Source organism: Mastomys coucha, unplaced genomic scaffold, assembly GCF_008632895.1.
Source record: "Mastomys coucha isolate ucsf_1 unplaced genomic scaffold, UCSF_Mcou_1 pScaffold20, whole genome shotgun sequence".
Lineage (NCBI taxonomy): Eukaryota > Metazoa > Chordata > Mammalia > Rodentia > Muridae > Mastomys > Mastomys coucha.
Window position 1 is genome coordinate 110,855,971 of NW_022196903.1, and position 17,872 is coordinate 110,873,842.

Sequence of the window (17,872 nt, forward strand, 5' to 3'; positions counted from 1 at the left end):
GAAGGGAAGGGAAGGAAAAGGAAGGGAAGGGAGGGGAAGGGAAGGGAAGGGAAGGGAAGGAAAGGAAAGGGAAGGGAAGGGAAGGGAACGGAGGGAAGGGAAGGGAAGGGAAGGGAAGGAAAAGGAAGGGAAGGGAAGGAAAGAGAAGGACATTTGATCACCTGGAGCTGAAGTTACAGGCATGGATCCCTGATGTGCATGCTGAGAAACAAACTTGGGTCCTCTACAAGAGCAGTGCACCCCCTTAATCACTGAGCCTCTTCTCCAGCCCTCAATGAAAACTTTCAGAGCCCCAAAAGCCTGGAGCAACATAATTCAAGACCTGAAAGAACACAGACACACAGTTTTAAGCATGCATGCACCAAACTTAAGCACACCCAATTTCCCAAAACATTACTACTAGGGCATCAACCCACAGATTAATCCGACACTGTTATAGAAGATGACTAATATCCCACTCCCACTGCGGGAAGTAAATCTAGAGGTTACAATGAGAGCAGTCCTTTCTCCAAGCCACCTCACAGCGTTAGAGAGACCTCAAGGTAATGACTTAGAGAGGGACCTGGTTTGGTTTCATTTCTGTGGCTGGGATAAAATATCTAGACAAAAAGCAACTTGGTGGGCTAAGGGATTAATAGGCTCATAATTCCAGTAACAACCTGTCTTAGTCACTGTTCTGTTGCTGTGAAAAGACACCACAAAGTCTTTAAGAGAAACAAATAATCAAACCTTGAAAGGAAAAAAAAATAGTAGCAGGGAACGGCTGGGCCTTACTCCAGGGAACGGCTGGGCCTTACTCCAGGGAACGGCTGGGCCTTACTCCAGGGAATGGCTGGGCCTTACACCAGGGAACGGCTGGGCCTTACTCCAGGGAACGGCTGGGCCTTACTCCAGGGAAGAGCTGGCCCTTACACCAGGGAATGGCTGGGCCTTACTCCAGGGAACGGCTGGGCCTTACTCCAGGGAAGAGCTGGCCCTTACTCCAGGGAAGAGCTGGCCCTTACTCCAGGGAAGAGCTGGCCCTTACTCCAGGGAACGGCTGGGCCTTACTCCCAGTAGTCCCTGCTTCAAGTAGAAAGGGCCCAGAATCACAGCTGCTCTGCTTCTGGCTAATGGCAGGATAAACCAACAGCTACTTCAGGTAAGGTGCTACAGGGTCAGGAAGTCTGGAACAGTGACTCAGTGGTTAAGAGCACAAGCGAGTCTTTCAGGGGACTAGGCTCCAATTCCCAGCACACGTATGGCAGCTCATAGTTGTCTAACTTCAGCCCTAGGAGATCTGACTCCCTCTTCTGGCCCTCAGAGGTACCAGGCATGTTGATGGTGCGCATACTCACATGTAAATAAAACACAAAACACATAAACTAATTTTTGTATCATTTGGTGCTTGTTCTGTAGTGACGTCCAATCAAAAACTTTCTAATAGATCCTATCTGCCCTCCTTAAGTATTGTAAGAGGGGAAACAAATAACTCCTGGGCATAAGCGACTCTCTTCAGACACCTACAAACATCCCCCCTATTTTCCTCCCCTGCTGAAGTCTGAGAAGCCTGACTTCTGTGAAGAGGTTTGCCACTTTACCTTGTGCCCTTACTGCTACCTCGAGCAAGAGATCAAAAGTCAGGCATGGAGACAAGGCTAGGGCCCTTGCTCATATGGTGGGTTTCCCTGTCACACCTCTGTTCCCAGTTCTGAACCTGTGCTTTGGGGACCCTATTGATTCTAGTCTAGAATGCAGTTGATAGAAGGTTCTGGAAGACTAAGGTGAGTTAGCTTGCTAAGATGATATTAATTGGTTAAATTCGTTACATTTTTAACTGTTAAAAGTCAAGTGCTCAGAGACTTCAGGCAGTCACATTTGCACAAAACTGTGTTTTAAAACAGAAGACTGAATGCTGAGTTGACAAACATTTGGTTGAAACGGGTCCGTGGGGGATACAAGGAAATGATGTTTACTGAGTGACCGCGATGTGCTGGGCACAAGATGTCAGGGGGCTGTTAACAATATTTGCCTGTCATTCATGCAAACGTAGAGATGCCCGCGGGTGAGCGCTTGATGTGTTAATACACATCTGATTACAGGAACTATTCCACAGAGCCCAGTGCCTCAAAAGGTGTGATGTGGAAGTGGGCGGAGCCCCAGTGCTTTTAAATTGTGATCTCAAGAGAGTTCAGTCATCCCTGGGATCTCTAGCTCCGGGATATTTTACCTGGTTAAGTCAAAGGGTGTTTGTCATGCCTTCAGACCTTTCTCCCCTGATACTTCTGAGACTATGTTCCCCCAAGGGATTTTTTTTCATCCTTTACACACTTTCGTTCTCCCTTCGTTCCGTAAACTCCTGCCCAGCACCCCATCCTGCTGTAGTGGAATGTGCCTGCTTTGTGTGGTTTTCTCTTTTTTCTTTCTTTCTTTTTTTTTCCAGGAAAGAAAATTACTTATGTCTTCCAAAAACTTTCAAAAATTTGGACCCCACTACTAATTACCCAACATCTGCTTTGTCTCAAAACTGAGCCTGGACAAGGCAGGTATTATCTGCAGGTCTCTCGGCAAAGCTCTCAGCACCAGAGGATGAATGGGCCATCACCCCATTAACAGATTGCACCCTATTTTGCAGGACTCCCACGGGCGGCCTCTCAGCCAGCAATTTGCTAAGACCTTGTAAGAAGTAATTGACTCCAACCTTAGTCACATCAAGGGCAACGAAAATAACTAGAACTCTTAAACCAGAGAGGACAAAAACGAAAGTCCAGACTGTCCCTGATTTATGGTGGATCTACTTAAGACTTACCCACTGGATCAAAGGGCAGAGGCTTATCCATGCAACCGATCTGTTTTTCACTTTCAGAAAAATCATATATGATATTCACCACTTTGTTTTTGATGATTTTACTCAACAGTAGACTGAGTAAGTGTTCTGTACATTTTTAAGATAGACTAGGCTATTATTACAGTGAACTCCAATGTATAAAAATTGTTCTTATTTTAGACTTGTAACACAGTAACAGCCAAGATTTTAAGCTGTACTAAAAACAAAACAAACAAACAAACAGACCTTATCTATTTATGTTTATTTAAAAAAATGACTAGTGATGTATTATTTTAAAATATACAGTTAATATGTTTGGAGTTATTTAAAATTTATATTGAGAAGAAAATGTATGTATTTTCAGTATTTCTGTAAACAGGCATCTACATAAGACTGTCCAATTGATTGTTGCTTTATATCAAACAACTTTTATAATACTCATTTTTATTACAATATTTTATAAATTTTAAAGAATAAGACAAAATAAAAAGAAGGTATGGCAGGTATTGAAGGGGGTCTCTGAGAGGAATTGAGTTACAAAAGGGAAAGAATGTGATGTAATTCTATTTACTTAAAATATGTTTTTAACCACAAGAAACTCAAGAAGAAAGAATACCAAAATGTGGACATTTAATTCCTTCTTAAAAGGGGGAACAAAATACCCATGGAAGGAGTTGCAGAGACTAACTATGGAGCAGAGACTGAAGGAAGGACAAGCCAGCCTAATATGGCTATCTCCTGAGAGGCTCTGACAGTACCTGACTAATACAGATGTAGAGGCTCACAGCCATCCATTGGACTGAGTACAGGGTCCCCAATGATGGAGTTAGAGAAAGGACCAAAGGAGCTGAAGGGTTTGCAGCTCCTTAGGATGAACAACAATATGAACTAACTAGTACCCTCAGAGCTCCCAGGGACTCAACCACCAACCAAGGACTATACATGGTGGGACTGATGGTTCTGGCAGCATGTGTATAGTAGAGGATTGCAAAGTCGATCATCAATGGGAGGAGAGGCCCTTGGCCCTGTGAAGATTCTGTGCCCCAGTGTAGGGGAATGCCAGGGCCAATAAGTGGGAGAGTGTAGGGTGGCAAGCATGGGGAGGGGGGAGGCAACAGGGGTTTATTCTTGTTGTTTTTGTTTGGTTGGTTGGTTTTTGGAGGGGAAACTGGGAAAGGAGAAATCATATGACATGTAAATAAAGAAAATATCTAATAAAAAAATATCAAAAAAATCCACACAGAAAAAATATGTTTTTAAATGTTAACAAATTCAGATAAATTGAAATCATGTATCTTTTCTCATCATAATGCAATAAAACTTAAATCAATAAAAAAGATAGATTAGGCTAAGATACGGCATATTGGAACTAAGTATATTAAATGCATTTTGATATGAAATTTTTATTTGAGGTGAGCTTACTAGAAATACAATATCATAAATCAAGGGATATCTGTAATCCCCAGGTGCAGAAATTTAACAAAAACAACAACAACAACAAAGACAGCCCTGCTGAGCCTGGTGGAACACTCTTACAGTGCCTGCATTTGGAAAGCTAAGCAAAGGATTGCAAACTTTAGGATAGCCTAAGCAACATAGTGCAACACTATTTCAACACAACACCAACAATAACGCAAGGCCCTGAATAGGTAAAGGAAGAAAGCAAAGGTTAAGCCGGGTCTGCAGAATAGGGGAGGCTGCTGGGTGCAGGACAGGGGAGGATGCTGCATGTGGGACAGGGGACACTGCTGCATGCGGGACAGGGGAAGCTGCTGCATGCAGAACAGGGGACACTACTGCATGCAGGACAGGGAATTCTGCAATGGTCTCTGATCACTCCACCTCACTGCCCTACTCTGTAAATGATGTAAAATCTGTCTTTAAACATGAACACAAGCCCTGGCACGCAGTTCTCCTCACATCTGGACCTCAAGCCACCTGCTTCTACAATGTAAGCAGAGTGGGACTGAATTTCAATCTTTACAAAACCTGGAGACTTACAGCTAGGCCACTCTTGCAAACATAATCCAGAGTAACGGTTCGCAGATTTGCTTAAGGAGCAGTGACAATTCGGGATTCCAGATTCACTTTCAGGCTCTGATCTAATCCTCTCTTTTATGCATTGAAAAGTAAGGCCAAGGGCCCAGAGCAAGCAGGGCCGGAGCAAGCAGGGCTGGAGCAAGCAGGGCCAGAGCGAGTGGGGCCATCCTGAAAAAAAAAAAAGAAAGAAAAAGAAAAGAAAAGAAAGGCCAAGCATGCATAAGAAAAAAAGTTCAAATCTCATAAAGAAGGTTAAAAAAAACGATTAGCAAATCCCCCCTCACAGATCAGGGCCCTAGGCATAAGGAACCATTATGAATGGTATCTACATGCCTCCACAAAGGTCCTGGCATGTACAAGCCCTGGTGAGTGCATTCATAGTCTCTTCACATAAAATAAAGCATACAGTGCTCACTGTTATGAATTTCTCTCTGCATGTTGTGTTTCATTTTATAGAAAATTGAGAGTGTATCTCCCCAAACTACAAGAGAATGGCACTTAGGTACTTTTGTTTTTCAACCTTGCAGAAAATACCACACCTGTGCATGCGTGTAAGCTCTGCACATACGTGAGCATGCCTGTGTGACACATCCTTAGAGAGGTGACCTCAAGGTCCTTTGTCCATCTACTGCAAACTACTAAATCGTTCTCTAAGACCACTGCATAAATAAATAAATGTGCACTCCTGCCAAAGCACAAGCGGCCTGTCACCTTTGGTTTTACTAAACTGGCTTCCCTACTCTCTGCCTGGCTGACAGGAAACAATGTCACCTACACTTTGTCTTCGTGGTCTTTTCTTTTGCTACAGATTGCCTGTGCATTTTCTTTCTCAATCTGTCCTTTGAGTTACTGGGTTTTAGAGATGGATTTATATCATTCCTGGCTTAATCTCATCTGACATATTTCTCAGCTTTATACTGTAACTTCAGTTCCATCGTTCCTCCCATTGGTAGACTTTGACCTTGTCATACACTCATATTCACTGGCATTCTCTGCTACACTTTCTGCACTTCACATCGTTTAAGGAAGCCCTACACACTCTCAGGAAATACGCATAAAAACTAAAGTAGAAAGACACAGTTGTCTGGGAGAAGAATTCCCAGTTTCTATCCTGTATTGCTCACCCCCAATGATTCTTCAGGTTCCATGTTCCCCTAGAATACTATTTCTTAAAGCTGTGGCTGGCAGAGTGACCCTGCTGGGCAATGGTGGGGACTTTAAGAGGCGGAGACTAGGGAAGGTCTTTGGTCATTGTGGGTTGTATCCTTAAAGAGAATTGTATGGCCCTGGTCTCCTCCTCCTCCTCCTCCTCCTCCTTGTGCTCCTCCTCTTCCTCCTCCTCCTCCTCTTCCTCCTCCTTCTGTTTTCTTCTTCTTCCTTTTTCTTCTTTCCCTTCTTGTCCTGAGGCAAGATTTGCTGTCTTGATAGTCAGATGGCCATAAGAATGAGTGGAAATGCAACTGACAGGGGTGGGGAGGTGGCAGACATCTCCAGGATGAAACAGAGACCTGGGATAAGGGCAGCTCCCAAGAATCAATGGAGTGAGCTTAGCTGTGACTCACAGCATTGGGAACATGGAACCTGAAGAGGCCACCTCCTATATAGCCAGGCAGGAACTCCAGTGGAGCAATAAGGATACCAACTGTCTTAGTCAGGGTTTCTATTCCTGCACAAACATCATGACCATGAAGCAAGTTGGGGAGGAAAGGGTTTATTCGGCTTAATTCCACATTGCTGTTATCACAAAGGAAGTCAGGACTGGAACTCAAGCAGGTCAGGAAGCAGGAGCTGATGCAGAGGCCATGGAGGGATGTTCCTTACTGGCTTGCTTGCCTCTCCTGGCTTGCTCAGCCTGCTCTCTTACAGAACCCAAGACTTCCAGCCCAGGGATGGCACCACCCACAAGGGGCCCTACCCCCTTGATCACTAACTGAGAAAATGCCCCACAGCTGGACTTCATGGAGGCACTCCCAACTGAAGCTCCCTTCTCTGTGATAACTCCAACCTGTGTCAAGTTGGCACACAAAGTACACCAACCCACCCACAAAACTTTCGACCCAAAATGTATCCTGTCTACAAGAAATGTAGAGACAGGGGATGAAGCAGAGACTGAGGAAATAGCCAACCAACAACTGGCCTAACTTGAGACCCATGCCATGGGCAAACACCAATCCCTGACACTATTAGTGATACTCTGTTATGCTTACAGACAGGAATCTAGCAGACTGTGCTCTGAGAGGCTCCACCCAGCAGCTGACTCAGACAGATGCAGACACCCACAGCCAAACAGTGGAGGGAGCTTGGGGACTCTTATGAAAGAATAGGAGGAAGGATTGCAGCCCCTAAGGGGATAGGAACTCCACAGGAAGACCAACAGAGTCAACTAACCTGGACTCTTGAGGCTCTCAGAGACTGAACCACCAACAAAAGAACATACACGGCTCATACAGGGACCTAGGCTTCCCAGCACATATGTAGCAGATGTTCAGCTTGGTCTTCATGCGGGTCCCCAACAAATGGAGCGGGGGCTATCCCAAAAGCTGCTGCCTGTATGTCGGATATGTTCCTCCACCTGGCTGCTTTGTCTGGCCTCTGTGAGAGTGGATGCTCCTAGCCTCACAGAGACTTGATGTGTCAGGGCAGGGGGAGTGATAACTCAGGAGGTCAGAGGAGAAGGGAAAGAGAATGGGGAGAAGGATGGTGAGAGAGGGGTGACCAGGAGGGGGCAGTGAGCAGGATGTAAACTGAATATGTAAAAAAATTTTAAATTAAAAAAAAAAAGATTTATTCTCTTAGTCTGATCTAGCCATGTATGCCCTGTCATTGCTCAAATTGCTAAGTCAAGCAACCATGGGTCAGGGTACCTTGTGGAAGAATAATGAGAAAGATGGTAAGAGCCAGAGGAACAATAAGGCCAGCTGCTAGATAGTGTCTTCTAGACATGACAAGGATGCTGAGCCCATAAAATCTCAATACTGTAGCTGCCTAAACCCTTCACAGTGTCGCATCAGTTGACACGCCAGCATGAGTGGCGGAAATTTCATAAGGCCATATGACTAGATGAACTGCAGACAGTTGGTGGCTGCTGAGAGAGCACCGTGATTGGTTCTAAATCTTAAGTGGCCATCTCTCAACACACGGATGTAGAGCAACCCTAAGGGACCCAGTAGATTATGTACATAACTTGTGTGGCTGAGGCAATAGTAACTAAAGATGATGTCGTGGGTTTGGGAGGAGAAAGAACACAGAGAAGCTGGAGGAGGGAGAGAGGGAATAGAAATGACCTAAATAAAGTCCTCATATGAAAGTCTCAAAAAATTAAAAATAGATAAAATTGCAGTAGAAGTCAGTGAGAATGTAGGAACGGAAGGACACTTATTTGTCACTATTGGGAGTATGAACTGTCACAGCCACTATGGCAATAAATATGGAGGTTTCTGGAGAAACTAAAATTGTAATTGTCACACAACCCAGCTGTACTATACTTAAAGAACAAAGGACCCTAAGTCTTCCCTGGGAGGTGCTCGCCACCCTGCACTTGTTGTATATACTGTTATAGCAGCTAAGCAATGTGTCCCGACAAGGTGCCCATTGGCAGATGAGTGCATGGAGACCGTGTGGTGCACATGCCTGATGGACTCTCATCCAGCCAGAAAGAACAATGAAGTCGTGCATTTAGAAGCAAATGGAGGGTATGGGAAGTATTATGTTAAGTGTTATAAGCCAGACTCCAAAAAATAAATATTTCACATTTTCTCTTATGTGCAGATCATATATTTTAATTTTTATCTATCTGTGTATGGATGTTGGAGGTATAAAAAAAGAAAGGGGACTGTTTGGATGCTATGTTCCTCTCAGTGAGAGGCATTTGAATTCTTGAATATGTGAACACTTCCCAGCTGGTGGTGCTGTCTGGGGAGCTTTAGGAGGTATAGCCTTGTCACAGCAAGTGTGGCACCAGGGGCGAGTGTCAATCAATTAAAGATTCATTATTCTGCTTTGGGTTTGAGGTTCAAGATGTAACCCCTCGGCTTGCTGTGCCAGCCACTGTGCCTGCTGCATCCCTTTATGGTGATAGGCTCCTATCCCTTAGGACCATATGTCCAAAGAAACCATCCTTTCATAAGTTGGTCATGGCATTTTGTCACAACAATAGAAAAGTAACTAAGACAGAAGTTGGTGCCAGGGAATGGGCTATTCTTGTGGCAGAGATTGACCATGCTGGGGTGTTTGGGTTTTTTGTTGTTTTGTTGCATTTTTTTTTAATTTTTATTTGTTTGCTTGGTTTTTGATGGGATTTGCTTATTTGTTGTTTGAAGAATGCAAAAGACTGAAACTTTGGACTAGAAAGGTGGCTGAACACTATAAGTGGACCTTACTTGGCCATCTTAATAAGAATTTCCACGGCACTGTAAGCTGGCCAAGAACCCACAGCAGAGCAGGGCATAGGCCCTCAGAGGGAGAGGAGCCAAGTCCTGTTGTTTTGTTTCATTAAGAAACTTATTTTCAGGGCTGGTGAGATGGCTCAGCAGGTAAGAGCACCGTTTGCTCTTCCAAAGGTCGTGAGTTCAAATCCCAGCAACCACATGGTGGCTTACAACCACCCCTAATGAAATTTGATGCCCTCTTCTGGTGCGTCTGAAGACAGCTACAGTGTACTCATTTATAATAATAAATAAATCATAAGAAAGAAAGAAAGGAAGAAAGAAAGAAAGAAAGAAGAAGAGAAAGAAAGAAAGAGACTTCTTTTCTGCAGAAGGTAGTTAATACAGAGACTGCTAGTCACAGAGAATGTGTGGCTGTAGCGTGCTCAGCTATGAGCAGGACATCTCTATCACACATGCACACACACCCAAGGCTCGGGGAACTCCGAGGAAGAGTGGGAAGCAAGACGTAAGAGCCAGAAGGCGAAGAATGCTGGGAAACACTGTCTTCTAGACATGCGATGGCTGCTGCACTCATGAACTCACCACAGCTGTGGTTACATGCACAAGACTGAGCCATCAACATTTCATCAGGGAAGAGGACAGGCTCACACAGCCTTTCCTCTCCTTGAGGGGTGATGGACAGTGAATGGTAGTCACATCATTTTCCTCAGTGATGTATTCACTGAGAAGTTGTCCACGCTCCAGTGGATAACACCCTCTCCCATGCTCACACAGGCAAGCCCACCCAGTGGGTCACAGACATGCAAAAGACATGAAGTGGGAGGGATTCCAGTGAGAGGAGATGGGGGAATGAGACAGGCAAATCGGAGGTGAGAAGGAGCAAAACTCATCATGTGTGTGTGTGTGTGTGTGTGTGTGTGTGTGTGTGTGTGTGTGTGTGTGTGTAACTGTCAGAGGATAAAAAGCAAGAGTTCAGGGGGCTGAAGGCTTGGATAAGGATTTAAGAACATGCCCTGCTCTTCCAAAACGCCCTAGTTTGGCTTCCTGAACCCAAGTAGGGTGGTTCCAGGAGACCAGATGCCTCTTCTGGTCCTGCGGGTACCTGTTATCAGAGTTTCGTTGGTCATGGTGTCTCCTCCCTGGAATGGAAACTTAGAGTTTCTTTGGAAAGTCAGTTGTGTTGGATGATGTTTGCTAGAGCAAACATGTGAAGGAGAGTTTTCCTGAAGCAGACACAGAGAAAGGACGTTTTGCTAAAGCAAGCAAGTGAAAGGAGGCATGATAAAGGATTCTTCACTAAAGACACACACATATATTGGTTTGCCTTACCTCGCATAGTTGAGTTCCATATATCTTGACTCCATAGAAAGACATGCCCCAAAACCCTTCTGATGGTGTTCTGGTGGCTTCTTGCCGCTTCTTCAGACTTGGGCCGATTGGCAGAGTGATGTCAGCTGATACAGACTCGCATGGAGTTTTGCTAAGATAGACTCACATGCTGAGGCAAGACCCGTGGAGGGCATGTGATGTTTGGAAGGAGTTTAAAGAGGACTCCACTGACAGTGACAGGGGCTGACTTGCATAACTAGCTTTGCAGCGCTTCCTGGTCTCAGAGAGAGGCATGGCAGAGAACTTCTCCTGGTGCTCCAGGTGGCCTTGGCAGCTCCTGCTGACTTGTGCGGATTTGGCTGAGGTCTGGGTGCTTCAACGTTTGCTGTCCAACACTACTGAGCTAGACTGCTGGGATTTCCATAAAGTATTTGGGGGCGGATCGAGCTGCCACTGTTGAATCCTGTAAACTGAACTGCTGATTTCCTAACAGTGCAGATGGGATTTGCTCTAAAACAAAATTTCTAAACAGAGCCATATCCCCCGTATCCTACTAACTCTTCTTTTCCACTACCTCTGTGATGGTGGGCTAGAAGGGAGGGTAAAGCATTTAAGAACCTATATTAAAAGTAGGGCTTGAAAAAGGGATCAAAGTTTACACTTCACAGCAATAGAACACTCAGACACACGTTTTACTTCTGTTATTTTTGTTTTGTTGGGGTCCTTCCTTTCTTCCTTCCCTTCTTTCTTCCTTCCTGTCTTTCTTTCTTTTTGTCTTTCTTCTTTTCTCTCTTTCTGTCTTTCTTTCTTTCTCTGAAATTATCTCTTACCCTGTAGTCCAGGCTTACTTAGAAATTCTGATAATCTTCCTGCTTATGCTTCCTTCTGCATGCTGGGAACTTTTTTTTGACATGAGGCGCCACTCCCGATGATGGTGGTGGCGGTGATGGTGATGGGGGTGGTGATAGTATCAATATCTTACATGTCCAGGCTCACCTCAAACTCACTACATAGCTGAATCCTGGATCCTCCTGCCTCTACTTTCCTAGTTCTAAAATGGCCGGCACATGCCACCATGCCTGACTAACATAAGGTTTCTAAATTGTCAGTGTTTATCATGGCTTGAAGGACAAAGCAACAAAAACACTCTCGTTCCTTCCGAAGGCAGCCGTGTGTGTTACTAACAGAAAGGTCTAACTGAGCCCCTTCGGTCATCTTAGTTCTTCAAAAATCAAACAGCCCTGTTTTGGATCTAGGTGCCTCTCTGTACTGGGAATTAGACCTGTGGCTTGCAGAAGCTGGTCAAGCACTCTGCCACAGAGCTGTGTATCCCTAACCCAGAACCTAAAAATCTCCAGGGGCAAAGAGAAAATCTTAACACTTGAAGCAAGAAAGCACAATAGAAAGAACAAAAATTGTAGCACCCCAAAATATCTTGCCACTCTGTACGTGCTCTTAGGGTCCTGGCTTCCCGTCAGCCCCCACTCACATGGGGAAGGTAACCCCGTAGCTCACATCTGGCTGCATTCTATCGGCTAATGCCACTGCTCCTTAGCACGGAGCCATGCGTTGACTTTACTGCCATCCCGGATAATGTCCAGTGGCCAAGGGGTTTTGAAGCAAGAGGACCTGAAGTCTGATGGATTTTCCATCCTGTCTGTGTAAAATGGCTTCCAGTAAGGAGCACTGTCGATTTATTTAAGGTCCAATGGAAGATGAAAATAAACAAGTATTAATCCTGAGAACTTTTCTGCGGAATTATGAAAACAGTCTGTTATAAAATACATCCAGATGTCAGCCGAGGCTGGGGCAATTGGGATAATAGCTCCAAGTAAAATCAGCGAAGGTCAGCAAGCCAGGCGGAGGAATGCCTGGTTCACAGTGGCGGGGGAGGAACGGGTACAAGAAGGCCAGCCCGGAGCTGTCCAAGACATAATTGTTTAAATGACCTATGAAAAAAAGTTATGGATACAGTGGGTCAACACAGATTTTTTTCTTAAAGATTAATTTTACCACAGTGTAGGGGTAGGTTTACAGACCAAAATAAAAAGAATGTCATTTGATAATCAGAAAACACTCAAATAGAGGGAAACTTTTTTAAAAACATCCTCTTGATTTGAGGGTTATTAAATTTTTATTTCAGTGAAAGAGAAAGCTCAAAGCCTTTTAATTTTCTTCCCGTTAGTAATACACTCACCCAGTTCTTCTAAGATTCATGTATAAAAGGCCATTTATTAGAACGTTTATTGTTAAAATCTGTAATCTGTGTGCCCATGTGTGGGCATGTGGGTTGAGTAAACAAAAGTAGCTGCTGTCACAGAACAAAACGCACCTGAAAAGGGAAGTGGCCTGCTGTAAAGGGCTGGAAGTACAACTCATACGTATGAACCCCAAATTCAGGGAGCAAGCCTTAAATTCATTGCTGCTGGGGGCTGGCGAGATGGCTCAGCGGTTAAGAGCACTGACTGCTCTTCCAAAGGTCCTCAGTTCAAATCCCAGCAACCGCATGGTGGCCCACAACCATCTGTAATGAGATCTGACGCCCTCTTCTGAAGTGTCTGAAGACAGCATCAGTGTACTTACATATAATAAATAAATAAATCTTTTTTAAAAAATTCATCACTGCTTCAACATCTTTACTAACAATTGTATCAACCCACGTTTCTCCATGTGTGCAGAGGATGTTCTAGTGTGGAGGCTGACTCTGGAGAGAGCGCTAATGTCTGAAAACAGTGACGCTTTATTTCTTGTGTTATACTGCACTGTGCTGGCTGAAGCTGTTACTTTGAGCAACTATTGTGTTTGAAAAATGTTTTGTAGGAGATGGAGGGATGGCTCAGCGGTTAGAGCACTGGCTGCCATTCCCATGTGGTAGCTATCTGTAACTCCAGTCCCAGAGGATCCAACGCCTCCTCTGGCCTCCTTGGTACCAGACTCACACATGGTCAACAGACATACGTGCAGGCAAAGTACTCATACACATAAAATTAAGTAAATAAAACTTTTTAAAGTGTCTTTTGTACTTAGTTTTTAAAAGCAGGCAAGGGTTGGGAGATGCTGAGAGTTGAGCATTTGGTGAGCTGGTTCTCAAAAGGGAGCAGAAACCCACTGAAAAATCCTGACACCCTATGAAACGTTACAAGTCCCACAAGGAAAATAGTCTGACTCCTTATGCTTTCCAAAGAGACCACTAAATCCTTACATATATTTAGTGCCCAGGGAAGGTCCAAAGGCTAATTATTATCTCATTAGCCTGATGGTGTTTTTACTTTGAAATATGAGGAGGGGGAGGGGAGGGAGAACTGGGGGAAGGGAAAGAATCTGTGTGTGCTCCCATCTCAGACACCCCATCACTGGTTCCCCATCTCAGATACCCCATCATTGGACTCCCATCATTGGCCCCTATCTAGAGACCTTCCTCCCTCCCTCTTTCATTTCCTTCCTTTGTTCCTTCCTTCCTTCCTTCCTTCCTCCCTCCCTCCCTTCCTTCCTTCCTTCTTTCCTTCCTTCCTTTCTTCTGGGACAGCTGGTGACAAAGGTACTGAGCACTCCAGATAGAATATATTGGTACATATTTCTAGGGCCACCTCATGACTGAGATCATATCAATCCCAAGAAAGAGCAGAGGCTGTAATCCCAGAACAAGCAGGGCAGATCTGAGTTGGAGGCCAGCCTGGTCTACAAATTGAGTTTCAGGACAACTAGAACTTCATAGTAAGATCCTGTCTAGAAAAGGTGAAAGGAAGAAAGAAAGAAAGAAAGAAAGAAAGAAAGAAAGAAAGAAAGAAAGAAAGAAAGAAAGAAAGAAAGGAAGGAAGGAAGGAAGAAAGAAAGGGAGACAAAAACAGAGTGGGTGAGCCCAACACAGTAAACGCTTCTCCCAAGCACATCAGTAGGGCGGGCCAAATCCCCTCACTGCACATCTCGCAAGGATCCTTGATAACTTGGGTTAGAATAAGGAGGCTTTACAAAGAACATAGGAAATGGCACAATTAAGTGTTAAATGTCCAAAGAAGCCTCAAAAGTAAAACTGAGGATATATAAAATTGGAAGACAGGGAACTGGGGTGACCCAGGGGACTGGGAGGATCCGGGCACTGGGACATGTACTCAGAACTGTGGGTTGAGATTAGAAAGAAGTGAAGGACGGTTCCTGTGGCTTATCTTCACTTTCCAGCCAGGTTGCACTTAAAGGCCCAGGGATGAGAAGGTCACCCCCAACCCTGAGTAGCACAGGAGCCTAACAGTTTGAGGTATCCTGGAGTATTCCTGAGGTAGAAAGCTGGGTTCCAAGTGCCTCCAAACTGAAAGAAGGCTTGGCCCCCTTGGACTATGCCTTCCTGTGGCTTTGCCACACTTTCAGCCTATGGCCGTGGCCGTGTGCAATGGTTAGATAGCAAAAGCTAACTAGATAGTATGACCAGCTGTTGTGAATGTTAACATGCTGTTCCAGCTTGACTAGGCCATGGGTGCCTTGACACTCGATCAAACCGTACCCTGTGTGTGTATAAGAAGGTGTATTTGGACAAGAACAAATGTGAACTGGTAGACTAAGTAGGGCAGATTGTCCTCCACATGGAGCGCATGCATCTAAGCAATCAACATCACAAACAGAGGAGAAGTTAAGCATGCAGAACATGCAGCTGTACACTTTTCAGCCTTTGTAATCATGTGAGTCAAAAAATCTCTTATACACACAAACATACACACACATGCACAAACATACACTCACACAAACATACACATATTCACACAAACATACACTTACACCACAAATAAGCATACATACACAAACATACACACATACATATAAGTACATACAAACATATACATACGTATATATGAATACACATACATACACACATACATACATGCACATACATACACATGCACACACACTATTGTTTCTGTTTCTTAGCAGGTCTAAGGCATCTGTCTTTATGTTTGTATAGTTATCTCCTTAGAGTAAACACACCAGGAGAACTCTTCTCCAGCATCATCATGGGCTTTCTAAAAAATGTTCAGTGCACACCCACATTTCCACTCGGAGACGTTGACCTTCCCAGGCGGCCCCAGCGCTCAGCCACTTTGCCTCCATGGGCTCGTGCTCAGTACTGTTAATCTTCTAGTTTGCATTTCTCTTTTTGTTCATTTTGTGATCTGTTCTTACATTTTTCATACATTTTGTTTAGTTGGTGTCTCCTTGGAATTAGATACATGTCTTCCAAAGGCCCATATGATAAAGTCTTGGCCCCCAGCATGATGCTACCTGGGGAGGTGATAACTCTAGAGGTACATGCCATGAGAAAACATCCAACCTTTGGGAGCATGCCCTTAAAGGAGATACTAGCACCGTCCAGTCTCCAAACATGTCAGGTGCCCATGGACCAAAACTGTGTGCCAAAAATAAACCTTGTCCTCTTAGAAATCTTCCTTATAAGTTATCTTATAAGTTAATTATCACCAGTCTTTTGTCACGGTGACAGAAAGCTGACTAAGTCTCTTAAGTCATGCTGTCTAGTGACCAGACTCTGACGGAACGGTGCATGTACATGCAGCAGATTTAGCAGGTTGTGGTGGCTGGGTTGAGAGGGCCTCCACATGCTCAGGCATTTGAGTCCTCGGTCTCTACTTGATGACTCTGTCTGGTAGGTTTAGGAGCTGAGGGAAGTAGCCTCGCTGCAGGAACTATGTCACTGAGGGCAGGCTTTGACATTTCAAAAGACTCAAGCATTCCCCAGCTTCTTTTCTCTGCTTCCTGTTTGTACTTTGACATGTGAGCCCTCGGCTCCTAGCTCCCAGCCCCCAGCCCCCAGCCCCCAGCCCCCAGCCCCCAGCCCCCAGCCCCCAGCTCCAGTCGCCACACCTGCCTGCTGCCACATTCCCCTGCCGTGACCTTACACTTGTGGAGCCAGAGGCCCTAAATAAGCCCTTCGTGTTATAAGTGGCCTTGGTCATGGTGCTTTATCACAGCATAGAAAAGAAACCAATACAGCAGGCTTTCTGAGCAACGCCTGGGAGGAGAGAGGCAAGCTCAGCTGCTGGGACAGCGCCAAGTCCTCAGATTGCTATTGCTTGGGCACCTGATTCTGGACAACCTTGGCGAGCTGACCTGTGCAGGCATGCTGCCACTAGGAGGCACTGCAGCGCTTAGCCCACAGCTTTCTTTTGCAAGGGGCAACTCTTATGAAGGTCCTGGAAAGCCAACACTCCTGTCAGTGGAAGAAGAGATGGGTGCAGCCCTGCAGAAAGGGTGTGGGCGTGGGTGGTAGCAATCAAGGCACCGGGATTTTACGTATTTGTTTGAAAGAGCTCTGTATACAATCAAATTCATCTGTCTATCAAATGTTCACAGCTTAGCTTTAGGAGCAGAGGCAAAGTGATGGGAGAGCATTTTTCTGGGATGCATGAGCTGGGTGCCACACACAGGCTGGGTGCCACACATACACACACACACACACACAGGCTGGGTGCCACACATACACACACACACACACACACACACACACACACACAGGCTGGGTGCCACACACACACACACACACACACACAGGCTGGGTGCCACACACACATAGAATTCAGTTCTGCTTTATTTCAATGTTTATTGTCACGTTTCCATCCTGAGGATGTTTAGGTGGCGGTGGTACTGTTTGCTTGTTTGTTTATGTAGTTGGCTCTGTCTGATCTACCTCAAACTTTGAGATTCTGGCTCAAGATTACAGTGTGGCCCTGTACTTCCCTCTAACTTTCTGTGGCTTTCTATCTCACATTAACTTGATAAAGATCTCAGTTTATTGCTGATGTAATTTTGTGGCCAGTGTCTTGCCAAATGCATAATGAGTTATGCTAATATATTTTACGGGGTAATAGCCCTTTTCCAAGCGTGATTTAATGTCATTCTTATTGTTCAGGAAATCTTCCTATGTCTATCCACGTATCTAGGCACGTGCTTCTGCCCCTCCTCCCCTGAGGTCATTTCAAGGGTATCCTGATCACTGAAACACAGCTATGTGCTTGAATAGCTCGAGCAATTACCACACAATTATCCAGGTTGTTTTCTCCCCCCAAAAAAAAAAACTTTCTTGGCTTTCTTTAGAGTCCTGAATAAACCTTAAAATCTTTTGGTTAAGTTCTAAAAAGAAGCCCTGGTGGGATTGTCTGTCTGTCTGTCTGTCTGTCACTGGAACAAACTGAGGCCACACCATTCTGTGTTTTCATCCTGGAGACTTCAGTAGTTTTATGCTTTAATCAGTGTTTTACCCTTCTTATCAGGTCTGAGCCATCTCGTTTAAAGGAACCTGAAAACTGTA

At 44.8% G+C, this 17,872-nt stretch overlaps 1 long non-coding RNA gene across 2 annotated transcripts in view; it reads right to left on the reverse strand.

Moving 5' to 3' along the window:
- LOC116099467 overlaps positions 1-11,137 on the reverse strand; it is a 33,918-nt gene extending 22,781 nt beyond the window's left edge. For both annotated transcript variants that reach the window (XR_004122257.1, XR_004122258.1), the window contains exon 1: positions 10,564-11,137. This is a non-coding gene — a long non-coding RNA (uncharacterized LOC116099467). The remainder of the gene's footprint in view (positions 1-10,563) is intronic.
- Between the last annotated feature and the right edge of the window lie 6,735 nt (positions 11,138-17,872).